Raw genomic sequence first — 17,441 nt, 5'->3', positions numbered from 1 at the left:
AACAACAACTCTCATAATTAGGGCCTACGCAACAAAGACTTGCGAAAACCTAAACTAATTATTACTCGGTAAAAAAACATGCAAGGTCCATATATGGTGAGCTAGTGTTGAATATGTTATCCAGTACTAGAGATATATTGTGACCTTATTATAGCGAGTAAATTAGAAAAAAAAAGAAATTAAGGCTCGTGTTGCTTATAACAACCAATTGTTAAAATTTTGCAAATCAGAGAACAAACGTTTTAGGTGAGTATTAGTGATTCTGACAACCATTGAGTAACTATGTATGGAAGTATTTAAACATTCCAGAAAAGAACACTATTTTTTCAGACTGGCAGAAAATATTTCAAATTTCTACCCAAACCATGTCTGGTTGTTAAATTGGAAGCTTCAAACTTTTAATAAAATTCCAAAATTTCGTGGAAAGCTGTGGGGCAAGTCCATTATTCTTAAATGATCCCCTGAGGGAGCGGTGGAAGTTAAATTTGACTCAAAACTAACCAAACGCTTGATCCACGTTAAAAGAAATATTTTTGGTTTTGTTAGCACAATAGAAAGAGTTTTGATTACATTTTATTATGTTATTAGGTATTGCGGGGTAGCAAAAACTTCGAAACAAGTTTGACAAATGTATTAATCATATGTTTTCGACTGGAAAGCTTAAATTTCAAACACTTCGCTTTTCTAAGCACCTAGTTGATATTGTGGGAAAACAGAAATCTAAAATCAAGTATGGTTATGTATCAGCAATTCAGCATGAACTACTACTGGGAAAAACACACATGCATCTTAACTCAACCAACATCTGGGAAAAACCAAGTTGCGGTCCATGGACCGTCAGGAGCCACCCCTTTCTCCGGTGTCAAGGGTGACATTGTCCCTTGCCTGATGTTGTAAATGCCAGAGTAGAGGCGCCCCGTCCTTTCACCGTTACCGCTACGCTCGTTGAGAAAGTAGATGCAATCATCTTGAGCTCCAACGCATTGTCTTCCGGCGGCAGGGAGTGACTGTGAGCAGCCTTCGCTGAGAAAGAGAGCACGCCCCTTCAATGTGTCGGTCTTTCTCCACCGTCCTCGGCTGTCGCTGCTCATGTCTACTGCCTCGAAGACCAGGAACAAAGGCTGCTTGACGACCAAGTGGATTGGAAGCGTCGTGTCGAGCTCCATCTTTTGTTCCACCATCAATAGTCGATCGGCCGACGCAACCAGGTAGCGTGGAAGACCGCGGGGGCATTGGTCCATGCCATCTTTCGGCATGCTGATTACGCGCCTTATGTTGACAACCTCGACGCCAACGATGTCCATGGCATGAAGGTCGTAAATTCCAGGAGTGTGTGCACCATCACATGACTCGATGAGGATATACAGCTTCTGCTGGAAGAGTGCGGTGTCGAGGATACAATTGTCGGGATGGAGGCCATGGGACATCCATGCCAGGTTAAATGAGTGAGGAAGGCGAAACAAGAATGCTATCCCATAGTACATCTGGAATCCAGCCCGGACGACGGTTACATGATCGGACACCACCACCACCTTGCGGATGTTGTCGACTCTACCCTGGAGGTCGATGTGCTGCGCGGCGGTGTGCATGGAGAGGGGGTCTATCACGGAGTATCCCTGGTCGATGTGAACGAGGAAGAGCTTGCTGCCGACGGAGGCGCCACGGGTGACAGTGTCGTCCGGGATGAGTACGCGGCGGTGGACCTCGCCGTCAGGGAGGCTGAGGAAGGTGCCGTCGCGTTGTAGCACCCAAGGGAGTGGTTGCGGCAGCGCGGGCTGCATCATGCGTGCGCAGTCTCGCCACGGGCGACAAACGGCACGGAAGCGGATGCGGCCGGCGTGGGATGGCACGCGCTGGAGCACCAGACCCAGCAGCTCCGGTGGGAGGTCCTGCCATGGTGGACTCGGCGCCGGAAGTGCCCCCATCGCCCGTACGTACGCGGTACGCCTTCCTCTAGACTAGATGGCTTAGGTATGTTGATCTAGTTTCAACTTGACTATATATATATACGAGAGTCAGAATCCTGTCCCAACACAGCCGGAGGCATAGATGGACTCTACCACAAGGAGATCATCGGCTCAGCATAGCTCGTATACCTTGTACGACCACGGCAGTCGGCAGGTACAACGTCGGTGGGGTGGATATAGCCAACGGCCAAGGCAAGAGGTACCAATTACCAAAACCCCAAGGACGTTGATATATGAACATCTTCAGCGTTTGCCAAAAGTGAAAGATGTTTGTCCGTCACGTCTGTTTATCTGTTCACGTGTTCTCTCAGTGCCGAAACACTCAATCAAGCAGGATCAAATTACATCCCTCGAAAACCTGACAATGAAGATGAATTCCAATTGACCGTAGCAGGGACAACAAATTGAAGTTGCATTATACAATGCAGTTTAAAATCGTACAGTTGCTGCTTCCAAAGGCAGGTAAATATAAGATGGTTCACTATATAGTACTATTATGGAATTACCTTAGTTTTAAATCACCAGCCCTGAAATTATGCGACTAAGTTCCTTGTACAAACACATGTGAGTATGTCACCAGGGTGAGAACCTGATGCATCAAACCTATATTTATGTGTGGCATATACAAATCAAGCAAAGCATCAGCGAAATCTGTGATTAAGAGTACATATTTTAAGCAGGTACAAACACACCACCCACCCTCCCGCACCCCACCCTCCCAGCCCTAACCGCCGCCGGTAGCTCCGCCGGGGCAAAGACCCACGGGGCGTGGCGGCGGCGGGGGGCCTTCCTCGTCGATGCATGGTGGACGGCGGCCGGACCCCCCCCCTCCTCGATGCATGGCGGACTGACAGGCGCGGATGGGATGGGCGGCGGCGGCCTGCGCTGCGCCCCTTCTCCCGTCGGCTCACCCCTAGTGGACCGACCGGCGCAGATGGGATGGGCGGCGGCGGCCTGCGCTGCGGTCTCCCTCCTCCCGTCGGCTCTCCGCAGCACTCCAGCAGGGGCTGGTGGTGGGCGGCGGCCAGGCCATGGGCCTGTGCCAACTCCCCCCCCCCCCGCCTCTCATCGGTGAGTGGAGGCGATCTCGGGCTTCACCCGCGACACGAGGTCGCCCGGGGCAGCAGCCTTGGGTACGACGGTGGAGGTGGCCCTCTTCTTCGGAGAGGGTCGGCCTGCGGTTGGTGGTGGTGGATCTATCGATCTATCACCATGTTCCGGCGGCGAGTTGGAGAAGCATGGAAGCCGGCGACGGTGTCGCCGTTGGAGGGTTGGAGTGGCCAGCCCGGGATGGTCGCCGACGTGGGGGTCCGACCTGAATAAAGGCGGTGGTCCTAGGGTCTCTCTTGCGTGAAGAGGAAGACCTACCAGAGGCCTGGACTCGTGATCTGACCGAAGTGTTGAGTTCCGGAAGGCTCCGCCGGCGAATGTAACAGTGCTTTTTGCCTGGAGTTTGCTGGATCGGTGGTATTCGGTCGTGCGCACCCATGCTTTTATTCCGACCTATTGGTTTTGGAGGGAGCGGCGCGAAGCTCTTTTTCTGTGTTGACATCAAGTGACTATGGATCCATGATGAAAGTCAGAAGAAGAGAAGTTCATGAAGCCCGGAGGGGAGGACTAGCTAAGGGAAGTTCAAGTCTCCGCGTTGTTGAGGGACTTGCTTGGTGTTCCGGGCTTCACAGCAGCGGTATGAAAGTGGGGGCGACAACACATGTGAAGTTCAGAGTCCTACCTTTCAGGGTGAAAACCCAAGGTCTGGCCTTAACTGGTTGTGCCTGGCTATGATCTTGTTGGAGGCATTGTTTTGAGAGCGGAGACTATCTTCAGGGTGAAAACCTAAGATCGTTGATCGAGCGACAACGGTGTTAGAACACTGTTTCCTTCTTGGAGGTGTCATTTTTGGAGAGTCTGTATTTCAGGTGTTGTCTTGGTGGTGAATGTATTGCTGTTGTTAGGCCCGAGATACTGTAGCGGGAGTTTTGTTTCTTAGTTTTCTTTTCCTTTTTTTGCTGTGTGCATCCGTAGTGCCATTAGGGTGGTGCGTTGTTGCAGAGGCTAGGTGTAATTGGTATCTTTTTGTATTAATATATTCCCTTTATTGAAAAAAATATAATCAAATATCGGCATGCTATACATCATTCTCCTACGCAATCCATGGTCGTTGGCTCACTGTCGCCGCACTCCATGGCCGCTGGCTTGCTACCGCCACGGCCAACAACTCAGGCCTGCAGTCATGCGCCACCATGAGTAGTTTCAGAGAGGCGGGAGGAGATAAGGTAGATGGATCCACCTACCTCCATGCCGTTGTCCCGTACCATTGAGTCACCACCATAGCGCACCGTAAACTTCGTCGCCTCTGCTCGAGCCCGCTCGTGGTCTTCAGCCAATGCGGGAGGAGCGTCTCGGCGGGCAGAGGTACGGCCCTTGAGCACTCGATGTAGCGCGCCCGTAGCCCGCCACCGCTAAAGGTGGGAGAGACGGCTTGGCGGGGCAGAGGTTGAGCGACGTTATCCCTCTCCATCAGCTCCGCGAACGAAACATCGCCGCCTTCGCCATGCTTCTAGCCATCTTTGACCTCGTCTGACGCTGCTTCTCGGCCTCCTCCGCCGAATCCGAGCTGTCGCGATACCGTTCCCCTCTTATCTATGACACCCGGGGCAACCCTAGTCGCCACGGACACTCCCACGATGTGCTCGTCGGCGGCGGCCTCGCGGGGCCTCCCGTCGATCACCCGCCTCCCATGGCGACTTTGAGAGAGAGATAGGAGAAGCAAATTAGGTGCCGGAGCCGTAGCGTCGCGCGGCGGCGCTGGGCATGACCAGTGAGGGAGAGCAGGGCTCCCACCCTGGGGCGGCATGGAGGTGAGGGAGAGGTGGGGGAGGGGCGCTGGGCGCTGGGCCGCTGGTCAGCAAGGAGAGATGGAGAGGTGGGGGAAAGGTTGGGGGCGGCGGGGTGCTTGTCGGCATCGATAGGCAGCATGGATTGAGATTATTCACTGTGCAAACCTGAGCAACCGCTTTGACTCCCTTTGCCAACGCTACAGCCACACTTCAAAGCAGTAAAACAACCCACGGTCCAAGTAGAATTAGTATGAAGAAACACAAAGAGCTAAAGTCTTACAGCCACACTTCAAAACAGTAAAACAACCCACCTCTCCTCCGAGTCCTCGTAGGCGCGTTGGCTGACCTTGTTGGTCGCGCTTCCGGCTGTAGATTCTTCGGTAGTTCGTGTGGGTGTGTGGTGTCGTTGTGTAAGCTGAGTTCAGCACTTTGTATCGATCTCGCCGTTCGTGGCTTTGTTAATTCAAAGTTGGGCACTTGAATGCCTTTTATCTAAAAAAAAAAGTCTTACAGAACACCGAAAGTGTACGCACAAGAATAACACGAGAAATCAATCCAATTAGTACAACACCTGTGGTAACCTAGTTAATTCTCAAGAAGGTCCAAAATTCTGTGTATTCTTCCCACTTCATCGGTTGTTTTGGACAAGGGCGTCGGTTGTTAACGGATCTACTTTTCAGGAGAGGTAGAAAAGAAGGAAGATGAAACGAAATTAAGAGTTCAAATTATACACGGCACATTAGATCTCAGGGAGCCACCGAATCAAACCCTGGAAGGACGTCCCTGGCATGGCATGATCTAGGGCTGCATGCTGTGAATCGGCAAGCCATTCCAATGGCCAGGACGCGCGGTTCACGTAAAACAACCTGGGCGCGCCGGATGCTCACCGTACCTCTTCGGTTCCAAAACCCTACAGCGGTCTCCCTAGGCTCGACCGCTGCGGAACCCGTGCTAGGAGCAACGACGCGGGCACGCGGCCGCCGCACTGCCGCCCTACCGGAGGAGATCCTAGCGTCTGAGATCTTCATCCGCATTCCAGCCAAGGATATTATCCGCTGCCGTGCCGTGTGCCGCTGCTGGCGAACCCTCGCCTCCGCCCCCAGTTTCCTCCGCGCGCACCACCGGCGCCAGCCGTCGCTCCTCCTCCTCACACTCGACGGCACAGCCGGTACAGATCCAATCTTCGAGGGCGGCCATCCCGTCCTCGGGTTGAAGTTGAACAACAACAGCGGCTTCAACATCCAGGCCTCCTGCGACGGCCTCCTCCTCCTCTCCCTTCCGAACGGCCGCTTCAGCATTTGTAACCCCGTCACGCGCCAGCGCACTCCACTCACATGCCTCACCGCCGCAGGCCACATCAATGTCGCCGCGTTGTACCTCCATCGTCCGTCCGGCGAGTACCACGTCCTCTACTGGAAGGGGAAGCACGAGGACCACCGCGACCCTGCCTACTACATCCTTACGGTGTGGCAGGGGTGCTCGCCGAGGTGGATTGGAGTTCCGTCAGATAACTCTAAGAGCATGTCTAACAGGTCCCGTATAACCCGCCCACCCCGTAAAATTCCGGCGACATACGGGGCAGGCGCGGTTTGGGCCGTCTAGCAGGCCCCGTATTCGGGCCGCCCCGTTTCGGCGGAATACGGGGCCCAGGAAATCGGCCCCGTCGCCCCGTACATATAGTGGGCGCAGGTGCGAGTGAGGGGTTAACCCCTCACTCGCAACCCTAGCTCCGCCGTGCGCCGCCGCCTCCTCCTCCTGCTCCGGCGAGCAATTAGCCGCTCCTCCGCGCCGCATTCCACCCCCAAGCCTGCATGGACTCCCGCCGCCGCAGTAGCGCCTCGCCGGCGAGCGGATCGAAGCGATCCCGCTCGCCGGACACCGTAGAGGAAGCGTGGCGGCTCAAGTGCAAGCTTTCCGCCGCCGGGAGCCGTCGCGCGGCCTGCAAGTACGCCGGCGTGCTGTACGTGCCGGAGCCGCTCCGGGAGTACGCCGCGGGTGGGCGGTGGTACCGGCAGGACCCGCCGCTCAAGCCGATGAGCGGCGAAGCCTTCGAGAAGTGGCGCGCGCAGTGGCAGCGCGACCGCGCGGCGATGGCGGCATGGAGGGCGACCATCGGCAGCACCAGCGGCGGAGGAAGCGGAGGCGGCGAGGAGGAAGAGGAGGCGGCAGAGGAGGAGGCGGCCTTCCGCCGTGCGGTGGCCGAATCCGAGGCGGATGCCACCGAGAAAGCTCGGGCGGAGGCAGAGGAGCAGGCGGCGGCCATCGCCGCCGTCCAGGAGTTCGAGGCGCGGCAGGCGCGGGAGGCGCGGGAGGCGCAGGAGGAGGCGGCGAGGATCGCCTTCATCCCCTACGTCATCCTTGACGAGTAGACGTAGGTTGATCCATAGTTAGATGTAGTATGATCCGTAGTATGATCGGAATGTATGTATGATCCGTAGTATGATCAATGAAGATGAACTTCCCGGGGTTTTTATTTTTGAAAATACGGGGCGAAATACGGGGTCTGCTAGACGGAATGGCTCGAAATAGAGCAGTTTTTCAATACGGGACGAAATAAGAGACTTATACGGAGCAGCGAAATACGGGGCCTGTTAGACATGCTCTAACATCGATGAAGCTATGCTGGCCTGGAAAGACACGACTGCTACTACTACTACTTTGGCCCAACCCGTCATGTTCCGCAACCGCCTTCACTGGGATTTCGTCAGCGACGCCGGCATACTCGTTTTCGACACGGTGGCTGAATCATTCAGTCTCATGTGTCGCCCGGCTGATGCGACTAAGTCATGCACTCGTTTGTGTGACATGGAGGGTTCGATAGGCTTCAGCTGCTTCGTTGGTGCTGGGAAGACATTTGCCACGAGAGAGCGGTTTGGTCATCCAAGTACCATATTAGAATGCCACTATGGTACTTCAGCAGCCTTGAAGATATGCAACATTTGGTTCTGTCCCACGAGGGAGATGTGCTGGTGTACAGTTGCTACTACGGTTACATGTGTCACTGTGATAACGCCGGCAAGTTGCTACAGAAATTCCAATATGATTCATGGAGCATGAGCCTTATTGGACCTTGGTTCAAAGAAAGCCTTGTCGAGCATGACTTCTTCCCGAGGAAAGGTCGTGGTTATGTTGGACAACTACGGTTTTTTTAAAAGGTCAAGGTACCTCGACATAGTGGTAGATGTATATTTTTCGTGAGTACTACTTTGGCCTTACTCTATTGATTAGATGAAGCTGGTTTTCTGCTCCTAGAAATGGCCTTACTCTAACAGCAGATACAGGGTCGAGATATTTAAATCTACCAGAAACTTTGATGGATTAGTTAGGCTATTGTGCCTTGGATGCCTCCTAATCGGGGCTACCCTAGCTAGCGATCGTTTGCTCAAAGCAAATTGAGCGATCGGTTTAGGACATAATTTTTTTCCATTTTAGGAACGTTTTGGACTGTAGTATATCCTATTTCAGGAAAGTTCCGCATGCATGTAGAAGGGAACAAATCTGATGACGGAAAACGAGAAGCTTTCTCAATTTGAAAATTCAAAACATTTTATCTCACAAACGACAACTCCAATTTAAGATCTGTTTTCACCTATGAGTCGGTCTCGTCGAGATCTTCAAAACTAGCACCCATGTTTATATGTTTCGACAAACTTTTTTTCGGGCTAAAAGTTATCAACTCTCTCTATCTGAATAATCAACCTCTCCGTACTTGAGTGATCAACAGTGAATATATAAAATTATCAACATGGTGCAGTCTATTGAGGAAAGTTCCGTATGCATACACAAAATAGACGAATCTGTCGATGTCAGCGGAATCTTTTCCAAATTTGAAAATTCAAAACGTTTTATCTCACAAACGACAACTCCAAATTAAGATATGTTTTCACCTATGCGTCGGTCTCGACGAGATCTTCAAAACTAGCACCAATGTTGATATGTTTTGAGAAACTTTTTTTCGGGCTAAAAGTTATCAACCCTCTCTATCTGAATAATCAACCCCTCCGTACTTGAGTGGTCAACGGTAAATATATAAAATTATCAACCCTAGTAGAGAGCTATCGAGGAAAAGTTCGCATGCATGCACAAATAGACGAATATGCTGATGTCGACGGAATCTTTTCCAAATTTGTAAATTCAAAACGCTTTAACTTTCAAACGATAACTCCAAATTAAGATCCGCTTTCACCAAAAAATCCGTCTCGACGAGATCTTCAAAACTAGCACCCATGTTGATATGTTTCGAGACACTTTTTTTCGGGCTAAAAGTTATCAACCCTCTCTATCTGAATAATCAACCCATCCGTACTTGAGTGATCAACGGTAAATATATATAATTATTAACCCCAAAGTTAATTTTATTTGAAAACAGTTTAGCGATTTTTTTAGTTTAGAAGCTATCAACCCGGTGTCCTGTTATTTATCAACAGTGAATATAAAAAACGACCAACCCTAAAAATCTAATTTTATTTTGAATATTTTGGCGACTCTTTTTAGTTTACAAGTTATCAACCCGGTGCCCCGTTATTTATCAATGGTAATTATAAGTAACTACCAACCCTAAAAAGTATTCCATTTAGAATATTTTAGCGAACATTTTTTTATTTTACAAGCTATCAACCCGGTGCCTCGTTATTTATCAACGATAAATATAAAATAAATAATAACCCTAAAAAGTATTTCATTTAGAATATTTTAGCCACTCTCTTTTAGTTTAGAAGCTATCAACCCGGTGACCCGCTATTTATCAATGGTAAATATAATTAAATATCAACCCTAAAAATTTAATTTAATTTAAAATATGTAGCGACACTTTTTTTTTGTTTACAAGTTATCAACCCGGTGCCCCGTTATTTATCAACGATAAATATAAATACCTAGCAACCCTAAATAGTAAATTTCATTTAGAAATATTTTAGCAACTTTTGTTAGCTTACAACTTAAAACAGTACTTAATTTGAGTAGCAAGTGGTAGTTCATTTGAGTTGCAAGTGGATCTTCCCACCAGTTATTTTCCCCCTTAAATACCACTGGCCCGAAAAAGGGAATTGCAAAAGGACCCCATTAAATATGAATTACCGTATGAAAAAAACCCAAAAGGGAATTGCAAAAAGTGAATTGAGAGTCTGCCTCGTGCTGAAGGAAAATAGTGATATGCTATGTGTATGCATGCAACAACTTATGAAAGAGTGCTAAAAAGTTGGCTCATTAAATGCAAATCCATGAGATGCTCTGTGCATGTGCATGCATGCAGTGTGAACGCTAATGCAACTTGCAAAGTAGTAATACAAGCTGTTAGTGTGAACACGTGTGAACGCAATTAAAACCCTACGTGATACAAAGGGAATTGAGTCGCGCTTTCGCGCGAGCGCTCCGCGCCACAGAAACTGATCGCTCGAACGAGCGATTGCCAGGGAGGGGATTCGTCCTAATCGGGCTTTAGCTATTATATTGATGTTCAAAATGCATTTTGGGGTGGTATTATCATTCACTGAATATAATATTGGGATTTCTATTTTCGTGCCCTCGCATCCTTAGTTGTGCTCAGTTTTCCCCAGCCGCTTAACTTTTTCTCACTTTTCCCCTCCCTCTAGTTTGAAACCCCTCGCATACGCTGGAACGGCCGGTTGCCGTCTGGTCAGAGGCCTTGACCGTTAATCTGACGGGTGGGGCTGCACTGGGGCAGTTCCTCCCTGACCGTCTCGTGCTGACGGGTAGGGTCAGGAGACACGTCTCGTGCTGACGGGTAGGGTCAGGAGACACGTCGGAGCAGCCATCCATCTATCGCTGACGTGCGGGCCGTTTTATTTCCTAATTGTACACGCGGTGCTGCCAATGACAAATGGGGCCGCTCTATAGGGCGGCCGCAGCCAATGACCAGTGGGGTCGTGTATTTTTCAGGAAAAGATATATATTGCCGCTCTGTGGGGCTACCGCAGCCAATGACCAGTGGGGTCGTCTATTTATTTAGGGAAAAATATATTGCCACTCTGTGGGGCCTCCGCAATCAATGACCGCTGGGGTTATTTATTTATTTAGAGAAAATCATATAGAGCCGCTCTGTGGGGCCGCCTCAGCCAATGACCGCTGGGGTCGCCCTTAGTGAAAAGGCATATATCCCCGCTTTTAGTTAGAGAGAAGCAACAAGTTCGCTAATTAATTTTTCTTAAGCTAGACCCAGCGGGTGACTATTTTCGCAGCTTAATCTAAAGTGAATCTTATGCTAAACATGGCTGGAACCTAGTGTTGTGTATCTCATTAGTCATCGGAGAACCGCTAGCAGCTCATACCCCACCCTCAGACGGAGCAGCCATCACCGGCGCCTCATCGCGCTGACGGCTCTGTCCCCCTGCGGCGTCGAACAGACTACGGCGCTGCACGTCAACCACGGCTCCAACACTTGTTTCATCCGCACGCATCGTACCCACCGCAGGAAAGTCCACCGCAAGCAGATTCGCTGCCCACAATGACTGGAATTTGCAGATTCGCTGCCCACGATGACTGGAATTTATTTTGCGCACCAATTGGTAGTATAGGTTGGTAAGACCTCCGTTTCTACCTCCCCCGCCCCCTAATCGATTCGGTTCCCGTAATTTATTGGAGTTTGCAGGTGCGAAATAGTCCTCAATGTCTGGTCGTAGCGGGGTACACCGGCGAGGGTGGGGATTCGATCATGTCGTGGCCACGTTCTACTTCTCCTACCTCGTCGGAAGTGCAGGTATCTAGCTTCTGCTCTCTGTACTACCGTTGAATTTGATGATATTGGCCCGTAAAAACCTGATGATATTCGAGCTGAAGCTTACTATGGAGGAAGAAAATAAGAATTCAGAGCTTATTCACAAGGAGAAGTTGATACTTGAGACAGATCTTGCCGTATTTAATCAAGTAGTAGAAAATCTAGAACATGAACTTCAAGTGATGGGAGAGGAGAAAAGTAGATTCATCTGGGCAGTTTTATTAGGTGTCATCCCTGTCATAGCAGTTATATGGTTGTGGTAGATGATTTAGATAGTATAGTATTGTTATTCAGTAGATGGCTCTAACCGTGTATTTTGGCGTACAATTTCCTAGTTGTGCTAAGTAATGCGCGCGATAATTTTAGCATGCATGAACATCTTATAAAAGTGAAGGGATCCCAAAAGTGAAAGCATGTACCAGCCTCTCGGATCAAATACATATCAAGTTGGGATAGAATTCAAATCATACATACGGATGTACAAGGACACATCGAGAAAGTGGATAAGCTTTTTTTGAGATGGAGGTAGTACTTCGAACAATTTTATCCCAATCTGAAATTGAAAATTACAAATTTATCCCAATTTGTGGCGTCGAACAAGGCCGCGCAGCGATGGGCTAGAAGGGCCGGGACGACGGGCGGCTAAGGGGTGGTCATCTGCGCCATCCGCAAACTCAGACATGGAGGAGGGCTGGATCTGTGACTTCGCAACCACTCTTGGCACCGCGGCCGTCTTGGTGTACTTCATCAGCGATGGATCTGAGTAGGGCTGGATCGGCGGCTTCGCAACCACTCTTGGCACCGCCGCCGTCTTGGTGTACTTCATCAGTGACGGATCTGAGGAGGGCTGGATCTGCGGCTTCGCAACCACTCTTGGCACCGTCGATGTCTTGGTGTACTTCATCAGCGACGGATCCGAGGAGGGCTGGATCAGCGGCTTCACAGCGCGGTTGTAGACGATGGCTTCAATCGTCTTGGCATCTATTCACACGGCCGCCATCGCAGCGATTTTGTAGGCGATGTCTTCAATGTTCTTGGCATCGATGACCACTGTCGGCACGGCTTCTTTCTTGGTGTTCTTCATCAGCAACAGATCTGAGAAGAGAAACGAAAGTGAGACAGATAGAGACATTTCAACTATTTCTAAGGGTTAGATCCTCACCGGCACTCTTAGATCCACGCCGCCGCGCGGTTAGATCCGCGCCGCCTGATACGTCTCAAACGTATCTATAATTTCTTATGTTCCATGCTAGTTTTATGACAATACTCACATGTTTTATATACACTTTATATCATTTTTATGCATTTTCCGGCACTAACCTATTAACAAGATGCCGAAGCGCCAGTTCCTGTTTTCAGCTGTTTTTGGTTTCAGAAATCTTACACGGGAAATATTCTCGGAATTGGACGAAACAAAAGGCAACGTTCCTATTTTTCCAGGGGCTTCACGGAGTCCGAAGGAGAGACGAAGGGGGGCCACGAGGAGCCCACACCATAGGGGGCGCGGGCCACCCCTTGGCCGCGCCGCCAGGTGGGGACCCCACCTCGGGACTCCACCGACTCTGCCCCTTCGCCTATATATTCTCTCTGTCGCGAAAACCCTATTACCGAGAGCCACGATACGAGAAAAGTTCCAGAGCCGCCACAGCCGCCAATCCCATCTCGGGGGATTCAGGAGATCGCCTGCGGCACCTCGCCGGAGAGGGAATCATCACCGGAGGACTCTACATCACCATGCCCGCCTCCGGACTGATGCGTGAGTAGTTCATCCTTGGACTACGGGTCCATAGCAGTAGCTAGATGGTTGTCTTCTCCTCTTGTGCTATCATGTTTAGATCTTGTGAGCTGCCTATCATGATCAAGATCATCTTATTGTAATGCTACATGTTGTGTTTGTTGGGATCCGATGAATATGGAATACTATGTCAAGTTGATTATTGATCTATCATATATGTGTTGTTTATGATCTTGCATGCTCTCCGTTGCTAGTAGAGGCTCTGGCCAAGTTGATACTTGTAACTCCAAGAGGGAATATTTATGCTCGATAGTGGGTTCATGCCTCCATTGAATGCAGGACGATGACCAGAAAGTTCTAAGGTTATGAATGTGCTGTTGCCACTAGGGATAAAACAACAATGCTTTGTCTAAGGATATTTGTATTGTTTACATTACGCACAGTACTTAATGCAATTGTTTGTTGTTTGCAACTTAATACTGGAAGGGGTGCGGATGCTAACCCGAAGGTGGACTTTTTAGGCATAGATGCATGCTGGATAGTAGTCTATGTTCTTTGCCGTAATGCCCTAAGTAAATCTCATATTAGTCATCATGATATGTATATGCATTGCTATGCTCTCTCTATTTGTCAATTCCCAGCTGTAATTTGTTCACCCAACATGTTATTTATCTTATTGGAGAGACACCACTAGTGAACTGTGGACCCCGGTCCATTCTTTTACATCTGAAATACAATCTACTGCAATCAATGTTCTCTGCTGTTCTTTGCAAACAAACATCATTCTCCACACCATATGTTTAATCCTTTGTTTACAGACAAGCCGGTGAGATTAACAACCTCACTTTGTTAAGTTGGGGCAAAGTATTTTGATTGTGTTGTGCAGGTTCCACGTTGGCGCGGAATCCCTGGTGTTGCGCCGCACTACACTCCTTCACCAACAACCTTCACGTGGCCTTCATCTCCCTACTGGTTCGATAACCTTGGTTTCTTGCGAGGGAAAACTTGCCGTTGTACGCATCACACCTTCCTCTTGGGGTTCCCAACGGACGTGTGCTTCACGCGTTATCAAGCTCTTTTACAGGCGCCGTTGCCGGGGAGATCAAGACACGCTGCAAGGGGAGTCTCTCACATCCAATCTCTTTACTTTGTTTATTGTCTTGCTTTACTTTATTTTATTTTCTGTTTTGTTTGCTTTCTTTATATCAAAAACACAAAAAAAAAATTAGTTACTTGCATTTAATTTATTTACCTTTTGTTCATTTCATCATGCTTTGCCCTAAGTTCACTCTGAAAGATATATCAGTAGGGCATGGGTCTATCATTGGAAGAGATAATATAGAAGAATTTTTCACTCATGTCAGTACAGTTAAAAAATTTGAAGATAGACACTTGGTAGAACTTGCTCCTACTTATGAAATTGCTACTGCCTCTTTAGTACACATGTTGGAAGCTAGATTTGTTAATCTCAACCCTATAATGCAACATATGTTTCTTACACTCTCTGATATGGAAATAGGAGAAAAGAGAGATTTTGTTTTAGAAACTCTTCTTAGAGAATTTAGTGATGTAGCTAGAGAAGCTAGGAAAGTCTTTATTAAACATAAGAGGCTTGGTGACAAGGGATTAACTTATCAATGCCTACGGGTTGTAGACTAGGGTTTAGTTGGAAGTAGAGGGCAAGTAGATCTCGAAGGTTTCAGCCGAAAAGTACTCGACGATTATGAAAACTAGGGTTTGAGAGACAATGATTCGATGCTTTCTTTGTCCCTCGACTCCCCTTATATAGGAGGTGGAGCCGAGGGATTCGTGTTGTACAAGTTACAAAGTCCGGGAAGGTTTACAACTCATCCCGCAAGATTACAAACATCACCTCTATTACAATTCTAACTTTCCTTAATATCAACTTGGACTTCCGAATCTTCATACTCTTCGGGTCGTGGGCCTTTAGTAAACCCAGGGTACTATCTTCGGCAGGCTCATTGGGGATGCCTATGTCAGTAGCCCCCGAGATTTTGCTTGAATCGCAGAGTCAGGGAAAATCTCCACTGTTTATTTTTACTCGACAACTTTAAAACTTCTCTATATTTCTTCTTATGAACTTCTATATTGTACAGGGATAATGGTAATTGGGGCTAGTTCATCTGACGGATCAGGTACTAGTTAACTGCTCTAGTGGCAATCCGCAAAAACCTACTTCAAGATCACGTCCCTGGACATGATCTCGGGATACCGGTGTAAACTTCGACAGGTGCCGCTTAAGGTCTTACCATTCCGTCGAGTCCCGGTCATATTTATCGGGTACCTAACGCGTCCGTTAGGATTTTTCTTCGTATCCGTTGATACGGATAAAAGTAGCAAACCGACGTCGAGAGACGGCGCCACGCCACACGAACGGATGCGGGGTCTTACCTTCGCAAATTTGCGGCATTCAGAAATTGATCGCAACTTTGGCGTTCTGAGAATATATTGTCGAGTGCTTATTCGGCTGTTGGAATGGCACATTTTATTGAGTCAACGGATGACTTATATTGCTTTCCAGATGGGAGTATATGTAGAGTTATGCATATAACTCGAAATATGCTCACTTTTTCTTCTTCTTTTTCTCCATCTTTCTTTCTTCTCTTTTCTTCTTTTTTTTATAATTTCATCGGGCACGCGAACAGCGTTCCCGATGGGAGTAGCCCCCGAGGCTACAGCCAAGGACTTGTGCTTGCGTGTAGGCTCCACGCCTTATGCTGCTATATTTCTTTTATTTCCCGAAGTTTTCAAATCTCTCGGGTGCGCGAACAGCGCTCCCGATGGGAGTAGCCCCCGAGGCTATGAACAAATATTTGTATTTGATCATAGGCTCATGCCATTTCTATTTTGTCTTTCTTGATCTTTTCATTTTTCCGAAGTAGCCCCCGAGCATTTGATCAAAAACTTGTATTTGATCAAAGGCTCTCCAATATTTTTCCCTGTCGCCTTTTTTATGAAGCTATTGAGTCGAATTTTTCTCCTGCTAAGTGACGTTACTGCTGACGATAGCCACGATTGTAAGTCCTGAAATTACGAGAAGTCCTCTCTCGCTGCCTTGTGGGCCCAAATTACTCATTATCTTGACACGTCGTGCAAGTGGGGGACACACGACCTCCGCTTTTCCTGGCGCACGCACTGTAACTTCTCCAGGATTAAATTACTTTTTTACCCCCGTTCCACGTGGTCATCATCTGCCGCACACTTTTTTCATCCAACGGTACGCCGCTTGGCCGCACCTCTATATAAGATCCCCTTCTTCTTCCTCGAGCACCTCCGCTCGCGCCGTTCTCCTGCTCTCCTCTGCAAAAACTCCTCTTGCGCCCCACAACTCCCTGAGCTCATCTTCTCCCAAGCTGCATTCCTGCGCCATTGTTGATGCCACCGCGTAGATTGACCAGACACAGCACGCCAGAATCGACGATGGCTTCCGTGGATCTGGGACGCGCCGAGTGGGAGAGATCCAAAATCTCCGCCCAAGACATCAACCTCTTGAAGAAACTGGGGATCAGCAAGAAACCCAAAGCGCTGTGCTTCCCCAGCGAAGAAAGCTACCCAACGCCTCCAATGGAGTATCCGGTTAGTTTTGTCGACCACCTCATCCGCGGCCTTTCTGCCCCCATTCACCCTTTCCTTCGAGGCTTGCTTTTTGTTTACGGTCTGCAACTTCACCATCTCACGCCCAATTCCATCCTCCACATTTCCATTTTCATCACCCTCTGTGAAGCCTTCATTGGCGTCCAGCCTAACTGGGCGCTATGGAAGCGCATTTTCTTTTGTCGCCGCAATGGCTCTCCCAATGTCGCCTATAACATAGGCGGAGTTGTTATCTGCGTTCGCCCCGATGTCAAATATTTCGACGTCAAATTCCCTGATTCAGTGCAAGGGTGGCGCAAGAAGTGGTTGTACATCCATGAGGAGAACAATGGATGTGCTGAAGACAATATTCCTCCTTTTGACGGTGCCGAGAAAATCTATCGTCGCCGCTCTTGGGACGCAGAGGCTACCGAAGAGGAAAAAACAGCGACAGAGGCACTAATGACTCGCATCCACGAGTTGCAAAACACTCGCGGCAAAGAGCTATCAGGTATCCAAACAACAGCCTATTTCCTTAGAATCCGAGTGCAGCCTCTTCAGGCTCGCAAATA

This window comes from Lolium rigidum, chromosome 1 (assembly GCF_022539505.1).
Source record: "Lolium rigidum isolate FL_2022 chromosome 1, APGP_CSIRO_Lrig_0.1, whole genome shotgun sequence".
NCBI classification, from domain to species: domain Eukaryota; kingdom Viridiplantae; phylum Streptophyta; class Magnoliopsida; order Poales; family Poaceae; genus Lolium; species Lolium rigidum.
The sequence above is the reverse complement of the archived record's forward strand: the minus strand, read 5'-3'. Positions refer to the sequence as shown.